The sequence below is a fragment of the Serinus canaria genome, chromosome W (genome assembly GCF_022539315.1).
Source record: "Serinus canaria isolate serCan28SL12 chromosome W, serCan2020, whole genome shotgun sequence".
NCBI classification, from domain to species: Eukaryota; Metazoa; Chordata; class Aves; order Passeriformes; family Fringillidae; genus Serinus; species Serinus canaria.
In genome coordinates, this window is record NC_066342.1 from 16,685,332 (window position 1) to 16,699,821 (window position 14,490).

The following is a 14,490-nucleotide window of genomic DNA, read 5'->3' on the forward strand; positions in this document are numbered from 1 at the left end:
AAAAACATTTTTATTATCCTTCACAAAAGTTGCCAAATTAAGTTTGAACTAAGCTTTGTCCTCTCTAGTTTTTTCCTAAGTGCCCTAGCAACCACCTTAAATATCTCCTGAGATACCTGACACTCCTTCCAAAGGTGATGCATCCTCTTTTTGTTCCTAAGTTCCTTCAAAACCTCCTTGCCCATCCAGGCTGGATGTTTGCCTCATTGACTCATCTTTTGGCACACAGGGACAGTCTGTTCCTGTGCCCTCAAGATCACTGTTTTGAAGCATGCCCTCCTTTCCTGAACTCCTTTATTTTTAAGGACTGCTTCCCGAGGAACTCTCTGAATAAGTCTCCTGAATAAGCCAAAGTCTGCCGTCTGGAAGTCCATAGTGAAAGTTTTATTGATGCCCCTCCTTATTTCACCAAATATTGAGAACTCTATAATTTCATGATTACTATGCCCCAGACGGCCTCCAACTACCACATCTCCCACCAGGCCATCTCTGTTTGTAAACAGCAGGACTAACATAGTCCCTCCCCTGGTGGGCTCATTCACCAGCTGTGACAAAAAGTTGTTCTCCACACACTCTAAGAACCTCCTGGACTGCCTCTTTTCTGCTGAATTAAGCTCCCAGAAGATGTCTGGTAGGTTAAAGTCACTGACAAGAATAAGGGCTGGTGATCTTGAAACATCCTCCAGCTGCTTGTAGAAAAAGTTGTCCACATCTTCTTCCTGGTTGGATGATTGATAACAGACTCCCAGTGGGTTATCAGCCTTGTTGACCTTCCCCTTAATTCTTACCCAGAGGCATTCAACTTCATCATCATCAGTTTCAATACCTATGGCATCAAGAGCGTCCCTAATACAGAGGGCCACCCCTCCACCTCTTCTTCCTCTCCTGTCTCTTCTGAAGAGCTTGTAGCCATCCAGTGCAGTGCTCCAGTTATGTGAGTCGTCCCACCATGTTTCCATGATTGTGACTACATCATAGCTTTGCTGCTGCACCATGGCTTCCAGGTCTTCCTGTTTGTTACCCACGCTGCATGCATTAGTATACATGCACTTTAACTGGGCTGCTGATTTCACCCTTGACTCTGGCTTACCACCCTTGGGCTTGTTTCTGGAGCTCCCAGTTGCATCCTCTTCCCCCTTCAAACCTAGTTTAAAGCCCTCTCAATGAGTTCTGCTAATTCATGGGCTAGAATCCTTTTGCCCTTAACAGATTGATGGAGCCAATCTGGCCCTAGCAGGCCAGTTGCCTCATGATCAAAGAACCCAAAATTCTGCCGATAACACCGACCCTTGAGCCACTTGTTGATAATGTGGGCTCTCCTATTCCTTTCCTCATTTGTCTCTGCCACAAAAGGGACTGAGAAAAACATTGTCTGTGCTCCTGCCCTATCAGCCACTTGACCCAGTTCCCTAAAGTCCCTTTTAATTGCCCTGGCTGCACATTTCATTGAATCATAGGATCAAAGAATATGCTGAGTTGGATGGGACCCACAAAGATCATCAAAGTCCAACTCCTGGCCCTGCACAGGACAGCCTCAAGAATCACACCATCTGCCTGAGAGTGTTGTCTAAGCCCTTCTTCAACTCTGTCAGGCTTGGTGCTGTGACCACTTCACTGGGGAGCCTGTTCCAGTGACCAGCCACCCTCTGGGTGAAGAACCTTTTTATAATATCCAATGTCAACCTCCCCTGACACAGCTTCATGCTGTTCCCTCAGGTCCTGTCACTGCTCTTGTGATAGATGGGTAATGCGACAATTGACTCTCACAATTAAAAGGCAAATATCATGTATATATGTTAAGAGAAGTTTTATAGATTTATAGTTATGTTTTACCCCCCTTGTGTTGTTATCAGGGGACGGCCTGGGTTTGGGACATTTGGGAAGGTCAGCTTGTTACTATGCCAACATCTGACCTCCAATCAAGATTTAAGGAAGTAAACTCTACCACTGGACAGCAAAGAAGGAGTTGATGGACAGAACTTTGGGAGGGGCTAAAAGGCAAAACCTCTACTGTGTGGGTGAGCACATGGTGGGAAAGATCCTTTGCTCCTGACACCGTAATATTTTCTCTATTTGGTCTTCTGTTGTATTTTTGATAAGGTTATAATAGACCTTTCTAAATTTTTGGAAGTGAGTAGCATTTCCCATAGCTCCCAAGAGAGAAAAGATTACTGCCTGCACATCTGCTTCCCCTTGTGAGGAAGCTATAGACCACAATGAGGTCTCTTCTTCTCCAGGCTGAATAAACCAAATGACCTCAGCCACTCCTCATAGGGCTTCCCCTCTATGCCCTTCACCATCTATGTAGCTGTCCTTTGGATGGTTGATAATAGCTTTATATCTTTTTATAATTGTGGCACCCAAAACTGCATGTAGCACTTGAGTTGAGGCTGCACCAGCACAGAGTAGTGGGACAATCACCTCCTTCGACCAGCTGGTGATGCTGAGCTTGATGCACCCTAGGACATGGTTGGCCCTCCTGGCTGCCAGAGTACTGCTGACTCATACTCAACATACAGTTAACCAGGGCCCCCAGATGCTTTTCTGCAGCACTGCTGTCCACTATCTCATTGCCCAGTCTGTACATAAATCCAGGCTTTCCTCACCCCAGGAGTAGAATCCAGCACTTTGTTAAATTACTTACGGTTGGTGATTGCCCATCTCTCTGATTTGTTGAGCTGTCTCTGCAGGGCCTCTCTGCCCTCGAGGTAGTCAACAGCTCCTCCCAATTTAGTATCATTGGCAAACTTTCTTAGTATAAGTTTCAGTCCTGTGTCCAAGTCAGTTATTAAGATGTTGAAGAGAACTGGGGCTTAGAGGGAGCCCTGTGGAACCCCAGTAGTGGCGGGTGTAAGAGACAGCCTGAAATTTATCTCATTTGCCTCACGACCATCACAAGGACAGAGACCAGGACCCTGAGGACCCTGACTGTAGTTCTGGCCTGGCTGAGGTGGATGCTCGCCAAGTGATTGTTCACAGCTGTGTCTACAGTGCCGCCCTGGTATACTGCTTCAAGCAGGGGCTGACAAAGGGGCAACTCGCCCTATATGCTTACACCTGCTTCATGACAATAGCCCATGAATTTCCCCACCTCTTGGCCAAATGAACTCTCTGGGGTAACTTTGGTGGTCCCCCACGGAAAATCCTTCACCTGTTTTACAACCACCCTGACGAATGGAGATTGAAGCCCCCTCCCAAGGACTGAGACTGAGACCCCTATTATTCTAACACAGGGGGGCTGGCCCAATCGAAGCGAGATGATTGCCAAGTGTAGCCTGCAGGTGTGGTTGTTGGACCAAGAAAACAATTGCTTTTGCTCACTGCTGAGAACATGACCTGTTCCCCCTTGACGGCTTCAATACACGTATTCCTCATTGTACCTGTTCCCCCTCAGCAGTTTCAATAGCCTTTCATTGTTTTTTACCTGTTCCCCCCCCTCGGCAGAGGACTATAATAGACCCCCGAGTTAACCAAGACTTTGAGATTCTCCCCAACATGACTAGGCGGATCTATTGGCTGGACCACATGAGTATTTAATCTCTCTGTTTGGTAGCTATACCCCATCCCCTCTTTCTCTCTCTCTCTCTCCTTTATCTCCTTTTCTAATCCCTCTATCGCATTTGCTGTGGGCACTCAATAAAAGGTGCATTTGTTTTGATTAATACTGAAATCCCCTCCATGTTGTTTTTTGCACTCTGAAATCAGTTAATGAACCATCACGACCCCCGCTTGTACAAGCGGATCGTGGCAACAGGTTGTGTGAGAGAAACGACGGCTCACTTAAAAAATTTTAAAAGGTTTATTAAACCTTAAAAAAAATACAACAAAAGGACTAAATAATGAAAAATTACAGCACTGGGAACTGCCCTTGTGGCTGCCTACCACATGGCTGGCTCATCTTCAAGATGGATGCTCAGTCTTTTATACTCTTGGGGGTTGCATCAGCCAACCCTGGCCCCTCCCAAAGTCTGTCACTCAACTCTTCTTTACCGTTTATTGGTGGAGACTGCTTTCTTGTAACTTGATTGGAGGGTCAGGTGTTGTCATGCCACGCACCCCTAGCAACAAGCTTTTCTGTTCCCAACTGCCCCATGTAAGGGTCACATGTGCACGCCTTCTTTCTACCTGTCCTAGACAACCCAGGCTGTCTGATGGCAACAATACGGGGGGGGGGGGGGGGAAGGAACTATGGAGAGAACAGAGGACATCTAAACTACAATAACATAACTATACATCAAGAAAGCTTTTCTTAATATTCACACAATATTCATCCCTTAATTGGACTGTAGCCGGCACCATCCCGGTGATGTAGGGAACTTATAACTAAGCTTATGTGACCATAGTTTGCTGTGTAATCAAGTGTGTTAAGAACAGACAATCCGTTGCTATGCAACAACAGGATTGCACCTATAGTTTAAGGTAAAAACTGGATCTTTAGTTTGGACTGTGGCCAGAGGCCTTGAAGGATGACCAGACACCAAGAGAGCCTGACCAAGGGCCAGGTTCATCCCGAGGACATTGTGAGGATGACTACTTATGTCATCCAGTGACCCCTGCCCGAGACGACCAGAAGATAGTGTGCAAGTGCAGAATGGTGAAAGGTTGATTTCCATACGAAGTGAGAGTAGGCAGGGATAGGTCATGAATATGTATGGGCAATGTTGAAACTTTTGTGAATCTGTATGATCTTAAGTGTATATAAATAGAGCAGTTTTCTCTGTTTGGTGTGCATGTGTTTGTGGTGGAGCGACCCCCCCCCCCCCCCCCCCCCCCCCCCCGCCTCCGTGCTCCCAGCACCGAATAAACATACCTACTTCACAAACCCACTGGTTGTGAAGTCTCTCTTCCACATGTCACCGGAGTTCCAGCTACCACTTCAGAACTTCTGATACATCTCGTCCATCATCCCAGGATTTTGCTCATTCCTGCCAGCTGTGGAGGTAACTGCACCAAAGGGGAAAGTGCTGGCAGCCAAGAAGGTTTTACTGGGTCCCTGGTTCTGTTTGTTGTTAATGCCATAGTTATTATTGCTTTGTTTGCCTTGTTATACATACTAGTAAAGAACTGTTGTCCCTATCCTCATATCTTTGCTTGAGAGCCCCTTAATTTCAAAATTATAATAATTCAAAGGGAGGGGGTTTACGATCTCCATTCCAAGGGAGGTTCTTGCCTTCCCTAGCAGACGCCTGTCTTTCAAAGACGAATATTAAACTACAAAGCACTAAGATTCATTGGCAAGAATTGAAAACTCTGTCATTTTGTGATTTCTATGTCCAAGACAGTCTCCAACCATCACATCACCCACAAGTCCTTCCTCTATTCACAAACAACAGGTCCAGGTAATTACTGATTTGAACAGAAAGGGTCTGATCTGCAACCTACTATTATCACTGTAAAAACACCTCAGCTAGGTTCAATCAGACTAAGGCAACAATCAGACTTTTTATTTCCATTGCGGAAATTCAGAGTTCATAAATTATGCACACCTCTGATATAATGGAAATTGCCTAATTTCTCACATTGGCTGCTTAATTGTCATTTCAGTTTTAAATCACTAGCTTTCCCAATTGCATGGCAAACCAGTTCATAAAATACCAATGTCTCAAAGACACCTGCTTGTACTAGTTGAAGAAATATGTGTGCAACTTTAATATGCTACTTTCCCCTTTCCTAAGAGCATGGATAGTACCAACAAAGATAAGCAAATGAATTTTTCATCCATTGTTCTCATAAAAGGAAATATGAAGTTGTACGTGTTCTCATCAGTTTTATATCTTATAAATAATCACAGTTTTACTGGGCACTGTTAAAAACAAGGTTTTATAAATAAAATTTAGCTTGTAGATCCTAAGATCAAGGTTCCATGCTGGGTTCACACATTAGCTTTTAAAAGAAAATAGTTTGTTTTCTATGCACTATTAAAAAAGTTAAGAATCAGGTGCAAAACCTAAAAGACATGGTTCCTCATACAGCATTAAATTTAGTGATGGATTTCTCTGACATAAAATTCTTATGTTTCCACAGATTCAAGACAAAACTGGACAAGTTTCCAGCAGATAATTATGTTTAAGGTTAAAAAATACCTAGAAACCATCTGTGGGTCAGGAAGTCCCTGTGCCACAAGTTCTTCATTGCTGTGAGAATTTTCAGTGTCGGTGTCATGTTTGATTGCTTCATTTTTATATACTACCTTTAGGTACCTGCTTTGGTTGGGGTAACAGCCTACTAACAAAGCTAGATGTAAACTCTGAGTCAGTAAATTCTTAATTTTGATGTGAATGGAAAGTATTTTCTATGCAGTACAGGCAAGACAGTGGCCTGTCTTTTTAGTATAAGATTTTTTAAAGGATTGACATTAGAATATGACTACTTTTAATGGTCATGATTCAGGATTATGAACTCTCAAAAATAATTCAGGAATGCATATACACAAACAAAATGGAAACAGTCGGCAGATTGGAAAATGAAATCTACAGTACGACCAACAAGGACTAAACTTATTCAATAGGCTGAAAGAAGAGCAAGGAAGTGACTTATAAAGACTTCACACAGGTACTTAAAACCGGAAAATATCTGATTTAGACAAAGGGAAGAGCAGCAAGCAGAGTCTGTCTATTTCTGATATGGGTAATATTGTCTTCAGGTCTAAAAAGACCCAGAGCAGTGTGCTAATGATTGCCCTGGGGTTCTCATATCATTGTACAGATCAGAAAACTGCTGGACTATGCTAGGACATTCATCTGACTTTTATTCAGAAACCATAGAAAAGGAGCTGCTGTACTCCTAGATATCTCTCTGGGATAGAATGAGGATGCAGACAGGACATGTACCTGGATGCAGGAACTCAGAAATGCAAAGTCAGTCCAACATATAAATGTATGACGCTTTAAAACAATGTCCCATTGAAAAAGGTTGATGCACTATCACTTAAAGAACTGATGGCTCTGATACATTAAGAGAGGAGAGACACAAGCAGAGATGCAAGCGAATCTAAGGTTTTATTTGGAAGCATCAGTATATATATCTTTACTCCTAAGAGCTTTTTGTTTTGGTTACAGCTTAAAGGCTGAATCACAATTCTACAATAAATTTGTCCTCTTGACATCTTCTATTGTTCTCTCCAAAGCCATGGTAAAGGAGCATGAAAGAGTACACAGTTCTATGACAAAGTAGAAACTCATTCATCCAGTTCTATCTCAGGTAGATGCTGTCCAGAGAGATGCTGCTGTTGCTGCTGGTGCTGGTCTTTGCTTAACTCTTTCCTTACACCAACAGCTGTTACCTCAACATTTCCCCCTTTTCTATTTTTCGGGAACATGGACAAAGCAAGTGCAACCATAGCTTGTTTTTGTGTGCCTTTAACAGCTCTAATTATGCTGAAAAGGACAAGACAGAAAACTAAAAAATACATTACTGACAGACAACCTAATCCAATGAAAACCCAAACTCATAAATTGATTACTGAAAACAATTTTTTTTTTAAATTTCTCAAAGTAAGATAATATTTAAGTCTGACAGCACTTTTTGTTCCTCCAGAGTTTGCAAATCTTTGAGTTGATCTTTTAACTGAGTGTGAAGTGAGTAGATATCTTGTCTTAAGGTTTTATCAAAGGCTCCTTGCAGGTGGTTTTTCATTGTTTCCCAATTTTGTTCCATTTCATTCCGTGGAAGAGAAGCGACACATAGAGAGTTATGTATGTATTGCCAATCGCAATGTAAAGATATGAGGGTTTTTGAGCCTTAACTCTTTCACCAATCCACAAAAGAGCACTTTTCAAGGCATCTAATCTGGTCGTTATTTCCTTGTCAGTTTGCTCTTGTGTTTGTAACTCTTTCATAATATTGGTTAGAGCTCGTCCTACAGTGTGGGCAGTTTCAATGGAGTTATTTAAAGCTGCAACAGCTGCAGAGGCTGTGGTTAAAACTATTACAGCAGAAATGATGGCAAAGATCAACCTACCCAGAAATTTGCAAACTCTTCTGGATTTCTTCCTGAAATAGTAGAGCCAGTTGTGAGAGACCATCTTGTCCTTCCCAAGTCTGAGTCAGATTTACAGGTACCCAAATTACTGGTCTTCTCTTGAATGGAAGAAGAACAGAAAAGTTATTCATATCTTCATTGATTACACATGATTTGAAAGCAAAAGAATTAGCAGACAGAAACTACAAATAATTCCTATAATCAATTGAAAAATCATTAGCTAAAGAAAAAACATACGGGTGTGAAGTACGAGTCATTAGTAATTGTTTTTTTAGCACTGTCAAATTTGCGCGGGTAGCATTCTTGTTCAACTTCACCTGGTATATGGTATTACCAAAGGCAGGTAACTGCATTTTCCACAGATGCTTATGAACACATGATTGATTACTACCTAGATAATATTGAATCAATGGTCTGGCCATTCCACCATCATGCCAAACAACACTGTGATTTGCCTTTTGTAAGGGAAGGATGGTTTTTTCCCCTTTTCTCTAAGGACACTATGTGGTCCCCAGTCAATTACTGTCCCATACTGTAAGAATTGTTGTTGTGGCCATTGACGTAAGCATGATGTCCGTCCATTCCAAATGTCATAAATTGGAAATGGACGTAAAACGACATTTGGGATAATGAGATGGGGTGGCATCCACAGGATTGTTTGAGATGGACCGAATGGTCAGCAATGTAATAGCAGTCAAATTCTTTACAGTTGTTGAGCATTCATATATCAAGTGCAATTGCATAGAAAAATTGGCACAAGATAAAGGTGAAAAGGTACTCATTTGATTCCACATTAAGCAAATAGGTGGTAAATCAGTAACATAAGATGCATTGGTGACATACATATTTACAACATCCTGATCTAGGGGAGGAAGACTAGTTCCTCCTACCCAATCCATTCCATTGTTGCTGAGGGCAGGCTCTAGATCCCAGCAGGTGAGACACCAAAACAGCGGTAGCTTAAGAATGTATGTCCAGTAAATTCTTCCTTCCACCATTTGATGACAGTATAGCAGAAGAAAGACAACAAGACTCGTTGATGTCCGTGGCTGGGTTTGATGTATCTCGCTGGAAGCCAGTATGGTCCTCTGGGCAAAGAAGCACATCCATAACTTCTCCCCCAAGCTAACAGTGGAACTAGACCTTTCCACTTACCACTGTGTACATCCTTGTATGCAACTTCTGGGTGAACTCCTTCTCCATCAGTCGTTTGACCCAGGCGCCTTTGATGTGCCATGAGGTCATGGTGGTGTGTGACCTAAGGTGCAGGATGTAGTATTCATGAGACCTGTGAAGTAAAAGGTTATACAAAGTGGTTAATAACACAAAAAGATCTTTGTTTGAGACTTCCTTCAGGAGTGAATGCTCAGTTCTCTGGATTCCTGTAACATAAAGATAGTCACAATGTTAATGGATTCCTGTGAAAAAAGATGAAATGCTTCTACCACAGCTGCTAGTTTAACTATCTAGGTAGACCCAGGTCGGAAAGTTATTGAGTGTTCCCATTGTCCTGTATAATTTTTCCACAGGGTTACAGCTTTGTGTATTTTCCCCGATCCATCAGTGAAAACAGTTTTTTCATCGGGAATAGGTGGTTTTGACTGTAAATGTCTTGGTTGGAAGGGAAGTTCTTTGAAGGACTACAACAATGCATGTTGAGGCATTGTGTGAATAAACTGTCCATTATAGTCTGCAAGAGTAATTTGAAATGACATTGAATCCCTGAAAAGATTCTCCAATTCTGCTGCAGTAATAGGGAGATGTATCATTTCTGGATAATATCCTGTCAGGCTCTTACATCAGGGTCATCCCATAGACAGCAGTTGTATAATCATTTTGAGTTGAGTGGTCATAGTTTTTGAAAAGGTGGGTGGTGAGAAAATCCATTCTAATAACCAGAGATGATGTTCTTGCACATCACATTGGCCAATAAGAGCATAGGGTTGGAAAGACTGCAAAATCAGGAACAGCCACAAAGGCAAATCTGGATTTCTACATGTGGCAAAGGACTTATTGATTTTATCACTTACAGTCTCTAAAGCCTTTTGGACAGTTTTTTGTCAATTGCCTAGGGGAAGAGAAGTCTTGTTCAATCTACACAGGCTTATTGCTAAGCCAGATAAGTTTCAGGAGCAGCATTTCGTGCGTGGTTCTGTTACAAATAGATGTGGGTATTTAGATAAACCCCTGCCTTTTGCCCTGGCCTCTGGCAGCGGGCAGTAGCTTTATTGAGGTGGCCAGCACCCCAAAAACCATTCTTGTTTGCAAGTTCTTTAATAATGGCTAATTTGGTCTATTATGGAATGAATTATTTATTTAAAAGACACAAAACTAACAGACATAAGACTTAAACTATCTACTACACGGGACTAGAAAAAAAAAAGGACTACTAGTAGGTATATACAGTGCAAAGTTAAAGGTACCATTAATTTTACAGCTAGTGAAGAAATAATATAACTTAGGATTCAATGTATCTTACCATCCAATTGTTGGTGGGGCACACATCAAAATCCTCCCCCTCAATTCCCAGGAAAGTAACCATGGTATCTCTGTCGAAACTCTGGGGAGAAGTCCTGAACACTTGTCAGTGTGTGTGTGTGTGTGTGTGTGTGTGTGTGTGTGTGTGTGTGTGTGTGTGTGTAGGAGACTTCTGCCTCTATGATAATTTGTATGTCTTTTATAGTTTGCAAACCAGTGTCTCTCAGTCAGGAATATTTCTTTTCTCTCTTCCCACATCTGGTCTTCAGACTAAGATGTTGATTCTTAGCTGGGGCATGAGCCCTTTTGGTGCCAGAGATGACCCCTTGCTGGGCCTTTCACCTGAGTGATCTCTTCCATAAGCACCAATCATCTGTGGTAGAGAGGAGGAGGACACGTCCTGACACAGGTTGCCATTAAAAATGTGTTTAAATGATCAAGCCCCATTAAGTCAGTAGATCTTGCCTCCACAAAGTGCCCAGGATCAGGAGTACATACAGTCGCAAGGTGGCTGTCTTGCCTTCTGGTCAAACAATGTGTAGTTCTTTCCCTGATTGCCAAGGTATCAGTTGTCCACTGACTCCACTGACAATCACCGTAGAGGGTGCCAAGGGCCAATCAGGAGGCCACTCCTTCTGTGGTATGATGGCTACATTGGCTCCAGTATCAATAAGTCATGTATAAGACTTAGAGTCTATTTGGTGGATGAGTAATGGCTGTTGTGTTCCAGTTACTTTGGACCAAAAGATTTGAGGAACAGCTGTGCTTTCAAAGCTCCCATTGTTTTGTTGCTGCTGCAATATTGGCACTGGACAAGGAACTGCTGGCAACAGTATGAGTTGTGCCAAGAGTGTCCCTTGAAGCACAGTGCAAGGGGGGTTTGGAGTCTAAACCATAATTTTGATTTCCCCTCTATAATCTGCATCAATAATTCCTGGTAAAATAAACAGTGCAGTTCAAGTGGTAGAAGGACCCAGTAATAAAGCATGAATTTGAAATGGTAGTGTGCCAAAACCAGCAGTGGGTAAGAGATGAACAGAAATGTCTTTTAAGACTGTGGTAAAGCTGATGGCCATGTCCAGGCCAGCAGAGCCTGGGGTGCCCCTTGTCAGACCTGAGTTTGCATTGGGGGTTGCCTGAATTGGGCCCCAATGGGTTGAGGAGCTCTAGCCTACATGCCCCTGTTCAATTGCAGCTAGACAAGTTTTGGGGTATATTTCAAACCTTTCTGGATTCAATCCATTTTATTCACAGAGACTTAGTTTCTTTTACTTGTCTGTGTTTAAATTGGTTCAGAACAAGCATACACTCTGGACAATGTTGAAGCATAAATAAAAATTAAATTGGTTCCTCACAATTCCCTTTGCCTTTGTTCTCTTGCTCATCTTTGAATTAATCTTGAATTCTTTCATAAAAGAGAAAATATCAAAGATGAGAATACATGACTGTCCTTGTGTTGTTTTGATGTTTTTAAAAAAAAATACTGATTACATTTCAAATGAGAGTAGCAACAGAGCTACTCAACAAACTCAATGTGAGCTTCTAATTTTCCAGTCATGTCTGATGTCACTTTATATACACAAAAGGTTTCATTCAACTGTCTACACTGAATCCAGGTCATCTGACATTTAGCTCCATACTTGTCAAGAGGGGGAACAAGTATTTTGTGAAAAATTCTCAAAAATCTAGAATAGTTAAAAATTATTTTATATATATATATATATATATATATATATATATATATATATATATATATATATTCAGGTAGCTGTATCAAACCTTCAATATGCAATTAGGACCCCTACTTAAAATACAGTGGTAATTTATTTATTTATTTATTTTTCCAACATACAGTAATAAAAATTGTAAATATGGATTACATATTGTCATTACTATTTGAGAACAGTCCCCTGCAATCAGTTTATAGCAGAGGTATTCAACCATTGTATAGGCGGTGATACCCTTTAGATGTAAATGATTGTCATGGTTTGACACTGGCCAAATGCCAGGTATCCACAAAAGCCATTCGCTCACCGTCTCCTGCTACAGTAGGGCAGAGGAGAGGGAAAAAAATTAAGGAAGGGCCCATGAGTTGAGATAAGGACTGAGAGAAAACACTCCAAGGGCAAAACAGGTTCAAATTTAAAGGTATAAGGTAAATTTATTATTAATAGAGTCAGAGGAGGATAATGAGAAGTAAAAAAAGCCTTTAAAACACTTCTTTTTTTTTTTTCCAAACCCCTCCCTCTTTCCCACCAACAGCGCAGGGAGACAGGATATTGGGGTTTTGGTCAATTTATCACCCAAGATCTTTTTCTGCTCACTCAGGGAGAGGAGTCTTTTCTCTGTTATGCCATGGGGTTCCTCCCACAGGAGACAATTCTCTGTGAACTTCTCCAGCATGGCTCCAACCTCACAAGCAGCAGTCCTGCCAAAACTGCTACAACATGAGTCCCTCCCATGAGCAAATAGTCTTCCTAGAACTGCTGTGGCGGGGGTCACTTGCCCATGAGGTGCAGATCTCTAAGAATAGGCTGCTCTAGTTTGGAAGCAAGGGGCCTCTCTTTCTATCTCTGGAAGCAGGGGTCTTTTCTCTCCATTCAGGTCTCCCACTGGATCACAGCTTTCTCCAGCATCCATTCACTCCGGTGTGAGTACTTGTCTCACGGGCTGCAAGTAGATTTCTGCGTTCCCCATGGACCTCATGGGCTGCAGGGAGACTGTTGCACCATAGTCCTCACCATGGACTGCAGAGGAATCTCGACTCTGGTGCTTGGAGCACCTCTTCCCCTTATTTTTTCACTGACCTTGGTATCACCATGTTGTTCTCCCTCACGTATCCTCACTTCCTCCTCTTCTCTGACTAGAAGAAAAACTGCTGCCCATAGGTACCATTGCCAGCAAGTTCCACCAATTCAAAGAATCCTGCAGGATTTCACAGTGATGGGAGGTCAATCTCATCTAAGTTCTGCACCGGGGAGTTGCTTGCCATGTTTTCCACCGTCCAGGCAGTCCTGCCACCATCAAGCAGGCAGTGGCGGCCGCCATGGCGCTGGCACTCTTTAACTCCTCTCTTCATGTGGGCTGCCAGGGAGGAGAAGCTGCCACCATTGCCCCTGCTCTTCTGCCCACAGCATGTCTGGCTAGGGGCAGCCAGGCAGGCAAGGCTCTTAGCAGGCTGCACTGAGATGGCGTGATGGCCCCAGCAGCAGCACCTCGCCACTCCTGGAAAAAAACTGTGCATGTGCTGTTTTGATTTTCTTCTTAAATATGTCATCACAGAGGCATTACCACTTTCTCTAATTAGGCCAGCAGCATGTCCATCTTCAGAGCCATCAGAGATTGGCTCTGTTGGACATGGTGGAAGCTTCTAGCAGCTTCTCACAGAAGCCACCAGGCTGTGTCAAATCAACACAATCACAGAACACTGGAATAGGAATTCGGAGATCTGGATTATATTTATTGCTCTACTATAATCTGCACTATGACCCTTAATAAATAACAACATTCTTTGTTATTCTATTTCCTGGTCCATATTTATCTGTCTAGTTCATTCAGAAGACAAGCTTCTTATGCAGGGAATCTTCCTCATTAATATCCCTCTATGCTTATTTAGATATTTTCTTGGGCAATTCAAAACATTATTGTATTCCATATCTATCTGTGCCCAAAAATTGTTTGTTGTTTTAAAGCTCAGAGGCACAGTCGGGAGATGCTGGTCCCTTTAAAAGGTCAGGGGACTCAAACTGACTTCCTGTTTTGCCTGGCAGCATTTGCTGAAAGTGGAAGCTCTGCTTCAGAGAGCTCTGCTTTGTGTGGGTTTCTGGACTCGCAGCTGTAGCAACTCAGAAAAACTGCATTTTGCAACTAGAAACTCTTTCAGAGTGAACTTTTCAAACTTTATTGGCAGTAAAGCTTGAGCCAGTCATGCAGGGCCGGGCCATTCCACATTGGTGTCAAGAGACTGATTCTTTCCCTCCCCAAAACACCAGAGGCTTAGAATTCAGCAGCACCAACACCAGCAGAGTCCA

At 42.4% G+C, this 14,490-nt stretch overlaps 1 pseudogene; it reads right to left on the minus strand.

Annotated features, from left to right (window-relative positions):
* LOC127060965 (uncharacterized) overlaps positions 1-13,507 on the minus strand; it is a 30,249-nt pseudogene extending 16,742 nt beyond the window's left edge.
* Positions 13,508-14,490: the final 983 nt, after the last annotated feature.